General features: G+C 45.0%; 1 pseudogene across 1 annotated transcript; it reads left to right on the forward strand.

The window, feature by feature from the left end:
- Nucleotides 1–9,102: 9,102 nt before the first annotated feature.
- Nucleotides 9,103–13,191, forward strand: LOC144123898 (legumain pseudogene; annotated as a pseudogene). The gene is made up of 2 exons (XR_013313141.1): nt 9,103–9,189; nt 11,799–13,191. The product of XR_013313141.1 is annotated as a legumain pseudogene (transcript).
- Nucleotides 13,192–15,877: the final 2,686 nt, after the last annotated feature.

Here is a 15,877-nt window from a genome sequence, read left to right on the forward strand (position 1 = left end):
GTAAGGTATGAATGTCCTAAAATGGTTCGTGTAAAATGTTATGGTTACACTTATCAGTGTCTGTACATGCCGCGCGAAAGATCCTAAGTCAAATAAAGGCTCCGATAACGAGACGGCAGCATGTGAGTAGAGTCGCTACGCTATTAGGAGAAACATAATGAGGAATTGGAGCCCCACGGTATGCACAAGCCGTTTGTCTAAAGTAGCGAAGCCATGTCTCAAAACGTACAGCTGCACTGCTTACTCCAAAGATCTCGTGGTATATAACCGCGATCTTTGCTGCCGCTCCTTTTTCGTTCTCTATTGAGACCCAGTACGCATCGCACTCAATAGCTCGGCAGCAACCACTCACATAGAATAATAATGACATTTTTCGGTTAAAATTTTTTCAGAAACCAATTCAGCATACTTTTGCCGGCTTCTCTCAGTTCAAACAGAAATCCCGCTCACGCTTGCAGTTTATCCAATGAATGGCAATTTTCACTCACATTATTTAGTGGACCCGAAGACAGCAAGCTTCTGTGCAGAATATTTTCCGAAAAATGATATCAATAATATTTTAATCCCTCGAACAAATGCGCCATGTTTGATGCACTGTGAGGACTGTGACGATAATATACACGAAATTAGGTCACGAAGGAGTATTTCCTTTAAAAAAACGACCTGGTGAGCATTTGACGCGGTGGTGGTGGTGCTAAAACTTTATTGGATGCACCGGAGCAGGTTTTAGAGGAGAGTGGAGAGTTTCACCGCTCCCTTGCTTGGATAGTAGTCCTCCTTCCGGGACACCATTGATGGTAGCGCACCCTTTCAAACAGAGCCCTCTGGGACTCCAGGTCCAAGCAGCTGGACAAGGCGAACAAGACAACAGGAGCGTCAATCAGGGTTTTCCGCTTATTTTAACTTGTATGGTGTACACAAACCGTCTAGATGTGTCCAGACGCAAAAATCTGGCACAGTGCGGTATAATAAAAGCAAGCAAGCGCGAAGCACGTCTTGCAGTTAAGGGGAAATAGCAGGCAACTAAGGCCTGAAGGTTTTCTTTTCACAAGTAATACGTGCTTACAGGAATTGCAGTTGCAGTGGAATTGCTGGTTGAAGCCGTCCGAATTCCGCACGGAATTGCAAGAACCAATAAAAACAAAGAACAGCGAAATATAGCTGCCCGATATAACAGGACGAAGACATATATGTGAGGAACAGATTGACAAAAAACAGAAAACGATCGGTCCGCTTGTCGAAAGCAAGCGTTGCTAAGATTGTATTGTTCGGTCTCTGGAAGAGCACGTTTGGCTTGAGCACGAACGAGCAGACTTTCAGCAGGAGGGGCGTTCAACGTATACAGATCAGGAACAGAAGCTGCGCGACTAGTTCTGCCTTCCGTCTCAGCAAATGGGAAGATTCTCATACAAACATTAGAGAGTGCGTGCTGATATAGTAATAAACCCACTGGGTATACATTGTTCAGATTTTATTGAAATTTCAAAATACGTAGGCCGTGGCACTCGTCATGCATTCTAGAATTAGAGCGAGGAGCCCGTACATTTTTTTTTTAATATGCGCATGCTACGTTTTTTTTTCCTCTTTGGGAAACACGAAGCGATGTATTGCTGAGCAATGACGGAACTACTGGGCAGTGACCAGAAAGATAAAAAAAATCATGTGGAACCTGACACGCATGCGCGCGCGCACATTGAACACGAATGACACGAGATGGGAGGTTTATCGGTGTTCGTCCGCTTTATAACTGCGCATCGCCAGACGCGAACACCGGTGAAACGGAGCACCAAAGTAAACACCAAAGTAACACCCGCTACGAACTGATGGCGCGCTAACGAGGTCCGCCATCGTTCATCAACCGTCTCTAACGGAGTGGTCATCGGGCATTGCGAACCTTCCGAACGGTGCAGAAAAAAAAAGACCGTACGGCAACTTGGACGGAGCGCGGTCGAATATCTGCGGCTGTTCAAAACGAACGTTCCAGGGGAACTGTGTACTCTTACCTATTTTGCTTAGTTCCAGAAAGAAGCAGCAAGTTTTGGTTTCGGTCGAGATGCAATAGACAGCAGGTGGCGCAAAGGATCAGAAGACGGCGAGAGAGTCGTTCGTGCCGACGCTGCTACTGTAGGCGCTAGGCCTAGCATCGCCAGCGGGGCCGTATCGGATTGCATCTATAGCTGGTCACGGCGGGCTGCCTGGAGCCTCTCTTGGAACAGATATCGTGATCGGCGACTTCGCGTTTGCCTCTGCTGCTTTTCGATGTGCGACGGAGAAAGGAAAAACGGATGCTTAACCGAGTTCTGTGGATATCGTAAACGACGGCTGAGCTTGCACCCTCGCTCTGCTTGGCGAATGGCGGTATGGCGCCGTTGTGAGCGAATTGAGACAAGCGCTGGCTTTGCCGCGCCCTCGGCCAGCGGGAGAGAATTTTCTACCTCGATTCTACCAAGATTTTATCGGCTAGCGCCGGAGCCATGGTTTGTGTATTTGTTACAGAAGTGCCGTATGCACAGCGGAGTCAGATTAAAGACGTTTCCTTGCCGCCGCCGCTGGTCTCGTTTTGTTTCCGCAGTGTACGGCAATACGCTGCGACGTTACTACGACGTCGTGTGTATGCATGGCGCCACGCTCTTGCCACGCAGGCATCCAGGAGGAGGAGGTGAAGACAACGGTCTGATGCACTTTCTATCCAGCGTTTTTACCCTGTTCCTTACACTAATACTTCGTAACGGCATGGAGGGAGCGGGCCTAGTTGGTATATCTCACCATTGAGGTTCGATTGGGCTTTGTTCTTGATTAAAAAGCGCATTCAAACCTGATTAGTGTGAATAACGACCCAGCACCGTTCCGCCTATATAATTACCAGTTCTAGTAGCACTCTAAGAAAGAGCAAAAATGTAATGCAGAAAAGCGGACCGCTGCTATCTCTTCCTCCTCGTCCTGGGTGCTGGCGTTGCGAAATCTTGGCGCCTGCATACACACGGTGCAGCAGCCACCGCTCAGCGTATCGCCGCGGTTGAAACCTCCCATTGCTAACCGCAAGTGCTTCGTATTTTTTGGTGTAAAAATTGACACCATATCTGCTCCCATAGTCAACTGCAAGTGCTTCGTATTTTTTGGTGTAAAAATTGACACCATATCTGCTCCCATAGTCAACCGCAAGTGCTTCGTATTTTTTGGTGTAAAAATTGACACCATATCTGCTCCCATAGTCAACCGCAAGTGCTTCGTATTTTTTGGTATAAAACCTACACCAAAATCTGCTCCCAGTGTCAACCGCAAATACTTCGTATTTTTTGTCGTAAAAATCTACACCAAATTTGCTCCCTTCGCCAACCACAAGCGCCCCGTGTTTGTTGGTGTGGAAATTACACGAAATCTAACTGTGTATTTCGAACCTCGATTGGCTAGGATGCTAGAGAACCAGCCAGAAACACGCATCTTGGTTGACTTGTGTTTAGTGTGGCAGATAGAGCTTGATACATATTCGTGATTAATTTTAGATTGATTATATTGACTTCATTCCGGACTTATTTGCTCTAACTGAGGGATCTCTTACGTAGCTGGCGGCCAAAGGTTCCAAGAGTTGTCTGTCCAGAGCAGAGTCATCAGCCGCATAGGCAGTATACGTTGACAGATTCATCGTTGCTGTTATTACTGCGAAAGCCCTATTCCGGTTCTTGCGATTGTGGTCGTTTTGGGTCAAGTGAAATAACAAATACAAAAATAGAAATCTGCGACGGCGATTCGAACCCACGGCTGCGCGATCAGCTTCGCTGGCCACTGTACCAGAGCACTAGGCTCTGGTGCAGTGATGGCGTTATGCCTTCAGTGATACGGTGATGGCGTGATGGCGGAAAGCATGATGAGCGAGATGCCGCCCATCACACCTTCTGTTAAACTGCAGCACTCTCTCGCGCTGTGCATTGTTCCTCGCCTTCCTCATCAACTAATACTACTATCAAACTGATATCCGTGCTTCGAGCTATATAGTGGTAGTGAGAGAGAGATGAGCACTGCGTGCATTTCATTCGACATCCTTGTGGTAGAAATGCGGCAGTAGAGCAATACGCGCTGGCGTTGACAACATTGCTTCAGAAACGCGGCGCTGGAGATTAGCCCGCCTGAGAGCTTTGGAAGAAGCGCAGAACCAGTTCCCTGGTTCGGTGGACACGTTAATCGCGCTTTGAGGTACGCGGCGGTAGTTCACACGTGGCGAAATCTGTGCTCTCGCACTAAATATCGTCCTTAACCGCCACACAAATTTTTTTGCTAATTTCAGTGGTTTCCCTTCAAATTGTACAGCTGATTAGCATTTTTATGCCTCCCAATTTTCAGCCAGTCGTCTAGTGCGGGTATGTGCCTTATGCAGTGCGGACAGCAGCAGCACCATTATAATAGAGTGTATCAGAAGCGCTGGCAGCAGATTGGAGTGAAGTGCACTTATAAGGGCCTCAATATAAGGAATGCCCGGCTGAAATTGATGAGTGCGGTCCTACCATAAAAATATGCACTAGAGCAACGGCAGTTCGTCTCATATACAATTGCGGCCGCATCAATGGGTTGAAGCGAACGAGGAGGTGTCGTAAATTCAACCCCTATGTTGAGAAACACGCGCTGCTAGCTTAGCGCGGAACAAGTTTCCTCAACACCGCCCGGGGAGAAACTGCGGGTAATCGCCTGGCCTACGACATGCCGATGGCCTATAAGGTCAGTTACTACCTCTTTGTGCGCCGGCCAAAAGAAAGAAGAAACGTGGCGGGCACGAGATGATGGCAGCATGAAAAGCGAACAATCTGCTGTGCATAGTCATGGGTCAAATAACGGCTACAATTTGAAAAGATTTAATGCCTTGTTGGCTACGCTGACCTCGCAGGCCATGTGGTTTGAGTCGCCTTTCCAGTCGGTTTCACCTTTACTGCTGCTAACTTACATACGACCTTTCAATGTTGTATATCAAATACCTCTGTCCTATGGCAAGCAATATGTAAGAGAAACAGGGAGATGCCTGAGAGGCTTGGGTAATATGGGTGTGACGTGAAGGACATATGTGGAAAAGATTTTTCAGCCCACTGCCCTGTTTGTCATTGCATATCTGTTCTCCAAAAAACAGTGTTTTAAAAGTACACAAAAACCGCTTAACACGAGAAATCATTAAAGCTGAATGGAGTTCCCTGCTCCTGCTGGGAGATGACTGCGTGAGTTGCCCTTCCTTCGCGTTGTTGCAACAGAAGCTCGCTTATCGGCTGATACACTTTGCTAGCGCATGGTGTGATGGTGCATGTGTGACAAGTCAGTATGTAAATCACACCTACTTTGAGGAATAAATATATGTTGGAAGCTAGCGCTGTGTGCTGTCTGTCTTTCTGAATCCACTTCTTTGCGTTCCGCTTTTACCTTTGTAATATGAACCAACAAGCTCAAAGGTCTACCCTTCTGAATGTCATTTATAAATTTCCTCTCACGTGTTGAGACTGTTACGTCGGATAAACCGGGTGGTTTTGGTGTATTGCTTTACGAGTTTAACGTCCCAAAGCGACTACGTCTATGAGGGACGCCGTATTTAAGGGATCCGGAAATTTCGACCACCTGGAGTTCTTTAACTTGCATTGACATCGCAGAGTACACAGGCCTCTAGAAATTCGCCTCCATAGAAATTCGACCGCCGCAACCAGGATCGAAACCGCGTCTTTCGGGCCGGTATAGCCGAGCGCCATAACCACTCAGCTACCGCTGCGGCTTATAGACCGGAAGGTGTGTGAATAAAACATCAAAGGATCATGCAAATTCGCTGGAGAAAACAGCCTCGCCCGGCTGATCACTGCCGACAGACAGAGCACATATATACCGCCAATTTTCACGGCCTCAAGTACTCGATAGAAAAAAGATAGGCTTTCTGGTGAGGTTACTAACGCTCTCGCTATCCACATACAAAAAAAATGGCCTGGCTTAGCTAAGGTTAAGCCTAGGACGCGAAGCATCCCTATCTGTAGGCGGCATCTCGCTGTATAACTGCCTCGGCGTGAGGAGCGGGGCTCTTTTATACAATTCCGCGACGACAATCGCCCCCTAGCGGGAGGAGCGGGAGTTAGCCTTGGTGGTCGCGGCCGCGCGGCGACCGCGCGAGTTGAGCCCCGTTTCTCCACAGCTGGCGTGACGTCAGACCACGTGCTCGGCTGCAGCGCCCCTAGCGGGAGGAGCGGGAGTTAGCCTTTGTGGTCGCGGCCGCGCGGCGACCGCGCGAGTTGAGCCCCATCTCTCCTCAGCTGGCGTGACGTCAGACCACGTGCTCGGCTGCAGCGCCCCCTAGCGGGAGGAGTGGGAGTTAGCCTTGGTAGTCGCGGCCGCGCCAGGCTGGGCTATGGTTGAGCTAAGTAGTATCCCTATTATGCTTCGCATAAAAGGAAAGGACTGCGTCACCACAGCGTCCATTGTAATCTCGAAAGAGAACCACTACTTAACAAAGCTTGCCTTGACTCATGAGCCGGTTTAAATTCCTGCCCAGCATGTTTTCATCAATAAACCTTTCAGTCACCTGCATTAACTTTTAGCCTCGTTTCAGTGTGTTTCTGTTCGTGACTTCAGTCTGCTTTTTTAAACGCGGTTCCTCCTGATATAAGCCCCCCACGCCTTTTTGTTCCTTATCTTTCTACTTTGTTTTTTTGAACTTAATGTCTTCCTGTTAAGAATCCTTTTTAAGCTGTTCACTGGCCATTTAGCTCTGTTTTGCCCTGCTCCTATTTTTGCGTTCTATTCTGCTTTCAGACGCTTTTGCCTTTTTGGCCTTTGGTTTATGGGGTTGTTTTCATCTTTTTTAATTTTTCTTTTCGTACTTGTGTTTGGTTATCGGTCAATATTTCTTAGTATCTTTGCGAATGAGATGTGACGGAGCCTTAGTTTTAAAAGTGCTAGCTCTTACTAACGTTTTTCACCGATGCGTCTGTTGCAATGAAGGTGAAATTTACCAAAACAGTTGCCACATGACCACACTATATCACATAGCAACAGTGGATACGTAGCACCTCAGTTGATACTTGTTCTTTCGATCAGTAATATATGTACCAATATAGCGTCCATCGAAATGGGACCTCCTCTCCCACCCCCACATCCGGGACCACCATTTGCATTAAATTTGGGGGCCACCATTTCACTGAGAATGTTGTTAGTGGTGTCAAATAACTTGATATGTTCATAAGGATAAAATTACAAATTGAGATAAAGCCCAAAATATATGTGGGATTCGCACCGACAACCTTTCCGCCCCAAACCGTGCATTCCAAGGGATTTCAGACGTCCATAACGGCCTAACCGTTTGTCGCAGGGGGTTCGTGATGGCGTCAAACGATTCGTCGTTTTGTGATGCACACATCTACAATATTTATTAACTAATACAATGAAAAAATGTAACAAATATCGGGAAGGGGGCCGTAAATCCCAACAGTCGTGCAAAATCCATGAGGTAGATGGCGCTGCTTGCGTCTTAGAAGGGATGCATATGGAAAGGAAACACCTGCGGATATTTGGATTTGGTCTTCTCCACGTTTACTGAGCACATTGATGTAAATACTTGAGGCTCCCGTAACTAACGCTCTTAAGTCGAACACTGATGCAGTGTTCAGAGAGATATTTTTTTTATCACCTGTTTCCGTATTCCCGTTGACGCCCGCCCAGGTGGCCTTCTCCCCGTGCCTTCTATGCGGCTCTCCTATTTTTCATGTGCCTCGCCCTGTCTCCATCCTACTCGATCCCTCTGCCCACTGTGTATATATATATATATATATATATATATATATATATATATATATATATATATATATATATATATATATATATATATATATATATATATATATATATATATATATATATATATATATATATGTGAAGGGAACGAACAGTCCCCGAAACCAAGGTGCATAGGGGAATGTGTTTTTTTATGTGTTAATTGTGCTTATCAGTGGGATATTATAGTACTTAGATTATAGTACGTCACGCTCGCGGTATTACAGGACGTGCTACGTCCGCCGCTATGGTCGAGGGTGGCGCTGGTGAACACTCTGAAGGTTCGCTTACACCCAATGAACATAAATACCCACAAGAGCAGCAGATTGGAGAGCCGTCGCCGTAGCTCAGTTGGTAAGAGCACCGGACGCGATATTCGGAGGTCGTAGGTTCGGATCCCACCGGCGCATGGTTGTTTTTTCTGCTGCTTTATAAGTAATTTTCTTTAAGTGATTTATTAATCTAAGTACTATAATATCCCACTGATAAGCACAACACATAAAAAAAACATTGCCCTATGCACCTTGGTTTCGGTGACTGTTAGCTCCCTTCATAAGTTTGTCAAACGGGCCCCACATTTCCTTTACCTTTCCTGCTAATATATATATATATTCCGCCATTTGTAGCCTTTTTTGTTCGTTAAAGTTTAAAGCCAGCAATGTGTTCTGATTTTCTCCCGACCTCATAACGTTCAATCTGGTACGAAAAATGAAAACACTGCCCGTGTCGACCACATCCTGGGCGAAAACAAAACTTTCTAACTTGGTTAAAATGTGCGTGGTTTCTAGCCCATCGAGAAAAGGGGTTTGCAGCAATAAACCGGTACTGACTGCGAGCGCCTTATAAAAATTTGCGACCATTCTCGGGGATCTCGCCCTTTACACAAGAACATTCTTAATACCTCCTTCACCTAGTGATGTTAGGTCTCCTGTGTTTTTAATGCCAAACGCTGTATCTTGAGCAAAAACACAGTATAAAACGCAGAAAACGTTTCACAAATACTATAACGAGCAAATATTGCTCGCTTATATCAAACAAGACGAGAAGGGACTTATTGACGCCTTTAGTCTTTTAAGCGCTCGCATTTTAATTCTAGCGAAGTATATAACGAAGCATTCACTTGTTCTTCTCCATGCGCAATTGGAACGTGTTTTTTTTACGAGGGAAGTTTTTGAGAAATAACTGCAATGAAAAGTACGCGCCTGTTTTTGTTTTTCATGGCCAGATGTGGTTTAACGGCGCACACATACATGCGCGTGCGGCCCTCTACGCAGAGCTTCACTTAAAAGGTATCCGTGGTCTCGGGAACTGCTTCGGCTTTTGTATCCTAAGTCCCATCGACAAGCACACGTACTTTCCAAAGTCTGTGAATAGAACATCTGCACAGTTTTTTTCTCGGTACATCAGGTACAGTCACCGCTACTATCCAGTTCAAATTCTATTGCCTACTTTTAAGCGAAACATTTTTTTTTTGCGGATAGCACCAAGTTTATAATGTAATTACCCTACACTTCATTGCCATTTTCACCTTATGGTGTTTTGGTAATGTCCTTGCTGTAAATGACACTGTTTGTCAGAGGGAGAAGCATGAATTTTCGAGCAACTCTCGAAGCTTCTTAGGAAAATTTGAGGCCTATTAGGTTAGCATGACTCTCAAATGTCCAAAGTATTCAAATTCACAGAATGCACATGCACCTCAAGTGAATGGCGCAAAATGTTACTTAACTTCACTACAGCAATGGCTACGGCTCACAACCCGGACATACTTTTTCGTAAAAGCAAGGCGCTGAGCAATAAGAATATAGGTTGCAGCCCTGACGCAGGCGCTTCAACTTCTCTTGCGTACAAATTTCGTTAAAATAAGCGCCCGCTTTTGTTTCCTTGATAATCCTATATATGGTTCATATCTAAATACGGTCGCAATAATCATCCAGAGAATAAGATCTTAACACAAAAATGAGCTCAGCTCTCTTATCTTAAGCCATCAGAAAACCATAAATAAAAAAAATTAGGCATATCTAAGGAGTGTACCAGCTAGTCAGCAAATGAAAATCAACTGACATCACCTAAGAAAAAAAAACGTGTTCCCTCATAAGAGCGAGTTTCAGGATTGTGCTTTGTACCGTTGCTTGCGCGCGTGAGTGAAAGCCTCACGACCCTAAGCGCACGAAAAGCGTGGAGCATTGCTTATAAAACACTGTAATGAAAAGCAAGGTTGGAAAAAATTTTCAATTGAAGAAAAATTTAGTTTAGCTTAATCATTTCCCCAAAGATATTCAATAAATATGGGCTAAATAAATGGTGCTGAAGGAAAACGACGTATGAGCTCGCCTTGCAATATATTGGCGTATTCCGTAATTGCTATGAGTAAAATTTTTGCTATGTAATTGCTATGTTTATATTACCTACAGACCGTCATTTTTGAAATAATCTGCGGTGCGTTAGGTATTATTCGGGCCATTTTGTGGGCTATGGAAAAACATATAGACCATAAGAGGTAACTGTCTACAGAGTTCAATGATTATAAAGAAATATCAGTACACTAATACAAGCACGAGGAGCCACGGAAAGAGTTGCATTCTTGGGCGTGTAGAAAGGTATGACTGTGCTGCAACATTGTTACCACAGCAGTGTAGTGCATGCTCTTCCCTCGAGGGCAGTGAGAAAATAGCATTTACTGAGAGTTCCACTCTAGCAGGTAACAAAAAAATATTGCGTGCAGCCTACCATTCACAGATATTTTATTACAGTAATGTGGCACACTCTCACGCAGATGATTCGACCTAGGTTTAAGGTAAAAAAAATCGCAATCGATGCTTATTCAATTTTCGAAACAAAAAATAGCGTGGAAATGTTGGGCCACGACATTTTTTTTAAACACTCTTTGAAAGCCAAACTATGTAATCTAATATTTATTCAGCTAAGCAACCCTTCATGCAACAAAATAGAGGATAAACACTGGATGGCACTGATATACATATCATTTTGTATAGCGCTGGCAACCTAGTTATCATCCAACGAGTACGCTATGGTTTGTGGAAAGCACCTACTCAGCATCCACCTCCCGCACTGGCCCCAGAATCTTCCACCCGCCACTAGAAGCCCACGAAGCGTTGGCCGCAAAAATCGATGGCGAACTGAAATTAAATACTCCATGGAAGGCTACACACCCAGCAATTCTGGACAAACACATTTTTGATCACGAAATCGTTCAATAACGCAAATAAAAAAAAAACTGCTGTCGGGTTGTCTACGATAATATATTGATTTCTATGGTGCAATTTTTTCATATAAAGTAAGATTGCACTAAAGAAATCAATATATTTGCAGACAACCCCATAGCAGTTTTCTTTTTTATTTCTATTCACGTTTTGGTATCGTCAAAAGCATTCCCCTTTCGTTTTCTAAGGCAGTCTTAACTGTTCAATGCGATCGATCGAAACACTGTAAAAGAAAGAATTTGCTGCATATCAGAATAATGGGCCATTACCTTCAATATTTCCATCACAGTGTCTTACAATTTTCTAATTTTCAAATTTTTAGCGCAGAAAGCTTCACTTGAATATTATAACCGCAAAAATTTTTCACGTAACATCTTTTGATCTCTCTTGGGTATTCCTAAAAGCATAATTTCTGCACTTGATGTTAAACCAGGAGCAACCCTGTCCTTTTACTGAGACTTTTCTCGAGAGGAGTGCTTAAGGCTTATTATAGGATTGAATAGCGTTGGTATTACTTGTGAGTTAGCTAAGGCGACAGTTTCCATCATATTGTGCGAAACTTTAGCTCCTCGCATGCAATATGTAAAAAGAGCTGTCTATAATAACCGAACCAATTAATATCCGAAAAAGTATTCCAAACAGGTTAATTACATTTCGTCAGGACAGAAAACGATGAATATGGGAGTACTTCCATTGTTTCCTGGCACTGAAAAGGTTCTGAATTATACATCCGTAAAGCGCAATCCTGTTTGCTTCCGCTGCGCCAGATAAATGCGCATTATTTTACACCTGCAGGACGACGACAGGCGTCATTTTGTCACTCAACCTCTGACATAGGGACATTTCTAAGCCAGCATCAAGTATGACGTCCCCGCGACTTCCTGTTGTCTTCCTCTGGGCTCTTGCATTCTCGACAGCCGCAGCAAAAGTGAAGGAAAAACGAATCAAAGCTGACGAGAACAGTGAAGTAAACATCTGGGCCCTTCTTGTCGCAGGCTCCCGCGAATACTATAACTACCGGCACCAAGCCGACATCTGCCACGCTTACCACGTGCTTCACAACCACGGTATTCCTGACGAACGCATAGTTGTTATGATGTACGATGACATTGCAAACAATACCTTGAACCCGACGCCTGGGGAAATCGTGAACCACCCTAAAGGCAAAAACGTATATCTTGGAACCCCGAAGGACTACACTGGAGACTTGGTCACGCCCAAAAATTTTCTCAGCATTCTCCAGGGGAAGAAAGTGAAGGGTGGCAGCGGCAAAGTTATTGGAAGTGGTCCGAAAGACCACATATTTGTCTACTTTTCCGACCACGGAGCCCCGGGTATACTAGCATTTCCGGAAACTGAGTTGCATGCTAAGCCATTCGTCCGAGTGATCAAGAAAATGCACGAAGAAAACAAGTTTGCGAAGATGGTTATGTACATCGAGGCCTGTTATTCGGGCTCCATGTTCGACGGCCTGCTTCCGAACAACTTTAACGTCTACGTCACGACTGCAGCTGATCACAAAGAGTCTTCTTACGCCTGCTACTGGGACGACAAACGGAACGCCTTCCTGGGTGACGTGTACAGCGTGAACTGGATGGAGAATTCGGACGCCGCGGACCTCCAGCAAGTCACACTCAAAGATCAGTTCGAAACTGTGCGAAAAGAGACAACAAAAAGCCACGTCATGCAGTACGGGGACCTTACCTTCACAAACCTCCCTTTAAGCAAATTTCAAGGCCTCCAGAAGGCTAAAAGTATAGAGAGTCCGAAGGTGGCACGCAATGCAGTCCCCAGTGCTGATGTCCCCATAGCCATCCTCAGAAACATGCTGACAAAGGCCTCTACTAACGCGGCTCACCGGTCCCTGAGCCGAAAGCTGCAGCGGGCGCTTCGCGACAGGAATTTCGTGAAGGACAAAGTGGCCGAAATAGCCAGGTTTGTAGCCAAAGGAGACATTGAAAATGCCACGTCACTTCTGGGCCCGATGCAACAACTACGGAACTTTGATTGCTACGAGAAAGCCGTGCGACACTTCAACGAAATCTGTTTCCGCCTATCTAAAAACTCGTATGCTCTCGAATACCTGAGTGCCCTGGCTAACATGTGCGAGTCGCGTTATCCTGTTGCTCAGATCATATCAGCGATGGACATGGCCTGTTCTCATCCGGCAGTGTTTGGGATATCCTGACGAGGAAAGGACGTCGCTGATGATGCCGACGATGCTTTTTTTGCGGCAATTTCAGCTGGAATAAAATTATCTGCTTCTAATTTACTGCCAACCTAGATTTTTACTCAGGGATCTCTCGCCTCTGTAAAAAGTCGGCGAGATTGGTCTTGCAGATTGCTGAAGAGGCAGGCTGCATGTAGTGGCTAAGTCACTGAAACGGTATGCATTTTTGACTCGTTCCCTATATGTCGCAAAATTAATGATAATATGTTTCACACAGGATGATAACTGCAGGATAATCAGAGCTGGGTGCAATGAGGCAATCAAAAAACACAAAACGAAGGAAGGAAAACCACACGGCAAGAAAAGGGCACTAATATATCAGGTTTGATAGGAAACTTTTCTGATTACGGGCACCAAATAAACAGAAAAACCCTGAAAAAGGCGCTAGTAACGGAAATTTAAATTAAGTTGAAGAAATAAAGTAAAAGTTTTCATGCTGACACGGAAGATGTTGAAACTTCATCCATCCTTATGTTCGACGAATACTGAGCGCAGCATTTATGAATGTACAGGAGAAATAAGTGGAATTTTTCCTAGCTATTTAGCCCCATAAAGAGCTGCAGGTGTTTTTTTAATTTCTCGTGCGCATTAACGTTCAAAAATGATTCAGAAAATAATAGTTTTAGTGCTGCACTAACTCGGTGTTACAACGCTTTCTTCGTCGTTTTCTTTTTTTTTTAACTCTGAGTTCCAACGAAAAACGCAGAAACTGTAGATCATATCTTATCCTAATTCGATAACATCATAGTTTTTTCACCCAAAAATACTACACTTGCATTGCAAGGGACGCAGCTTTACAGAATATCGTGCAGCGCGGCGACACGAAAGAACACCACAAGTTAAAAGAGAATACGTGGAAACAGCGCACAAAAACAGTACAGATAAAAAAGAGCACAGGAAAAAACGGCACAGCGATAAAACAGCACAGAGAAAAAACCGCATGGCAACAAAATAGCAGAGCGAAAAACAGCGCCCGTCAAAACAGCATGCCGAACAAAACGGCACAGCGACAAAACAGCACAGTGAAAAAACAGCACGACGACAGAAGACCGCAGCGCAAAAACGGCATGACGACAAAACAGCATTAAGCACTACGGTGCAGAGCTGCTGGAGGAATGAGCTATCATAACCATAACCGCAAACACCAAATCACGACTCAAGCGGCAGCAACCCTTGGAGTTAGCGAGTGGTCGTTTCGCTGGTTCACTAGGATACAGCGGAGGCTCATTCATTGGGGAACAGCGTTGCTTGAACAGTTCATATGGCAGGACAATTGGTTGTGTAGTTCTTGCAGGGTTTAGAAGAGGCCTATGTCAAAATACTGGAAGATATATAGAGCAACTGCACAGCTACCATAGTCCTCCGCAAAGTCAGCAATAAAATTACATTAAAGCAGGGCGTCAGGCAAGAAGACACGATCTCACCAATGCTATTCACCGCCTGTTTACAGGAGGTATTACGAGGCCTGAATTGGGAACAGTTAGAGACAAGAGGGAATGGGGAATACTTAAATAATCTGCAATTCCCTGATGACATTGCCTTGCTGAGCCACTCAGGAGATGAACTGCAAATCATGATCAGTGAGCCAGGCAGAGCAGAACGGTGGGTCTAAAAATTAACATGCAGAAGGCCAAAGTAATGTTCAACAGTCTAGCAAGGAAACAGCAGTTCGCAATTGACAGCGAGGTGCGGGAAGTGGTAAAGGAATACCTCTACCTAGGGCAGCTGGTGACAGCTGATCGGGATCATGAAAGGAAAATAACTAGAAGGATAACAATGGGGTGGGGCGCATATGGCGGGTTCTCTTAGATCATGATTGGCAGTTTAACAATATCCATCAAGAGAAAAGCGTACAACAGCTGTATCTCACCGGAACACACTTACAGGGCACTAACGTGAAGGCTAACGAAAAGGGTTAGGCCTAGGTGTAAAGGTAAGAGACCGGAAGCGGGCTGAGTGAGGATGTCAAACGTGGGTTAATGACATACTAGTAAAATTCAAGAGGAAGAAATGGGCTTGGGCAGAGCATGTAATGCGAAGGCAAGATAGCCGCAGGTCCTTAAGGGTAACCGAGTGGATTCCAAGAGAAAAAAGCATAGCAGGAGGCGGCAAAAAATTAAGTGGGTGGATGAGATAAGGAAATTTGCAGGCATAGGGTGAGCGCAGCTAGCAAAGGGAAAAAATTGTGGTGGGGCAAGGAAAAAGACTGAAAAATAAAATTCCCCAGCCTTTGCCAATGGACAGGATTAATTGGAGAGATATGGGAGAGGCCTTTGCCCTGCAGTGGGTGTAGTCAGGCTGATGATGATGATGAGGCATAGGGTGGGCGCAGCTGGCAAACGACAGGGTTAATTGGAGATACATGGGCGAGGCCTTTGCCTTGCAGTGGACGCAGTCAGGCTGCTGATGAAGACGAGTCCTTGCTTGCTTCTTTCTTTCTTTTATTACTTTGCTTTTCTTTCTGTATTACGTATGAAGAACCTGGTCAACTGAGAGATCAAATGGCTCGGGTATCTGCTCTGCGGTCAAATGTCCCGGGCAGTTTATCTTGTCTCATTTGCTAGCTATGATCGGTTTCCTTGGCAGATTTTGTTGCATTGCGTTCCGCCACACGCAGCCGCTTCCTTTTCAACTGTTAGGCAGC

Source organism: Amblyomma americanum, chromosome 3 (genome assembly GCF_052857255.1).
Source record: "Amblyomma americanum isolate KBUSLIRL-KWMA chromosome 3, ASM5285725v1, whole genome shotgun sequence".
Taxonomy (NCBI): Eukaryota; Metazoa; Arthropoda; class Arachnida; order Ixodida; family Ixodidae; genus Amblyomma; species Amblyomma americanum.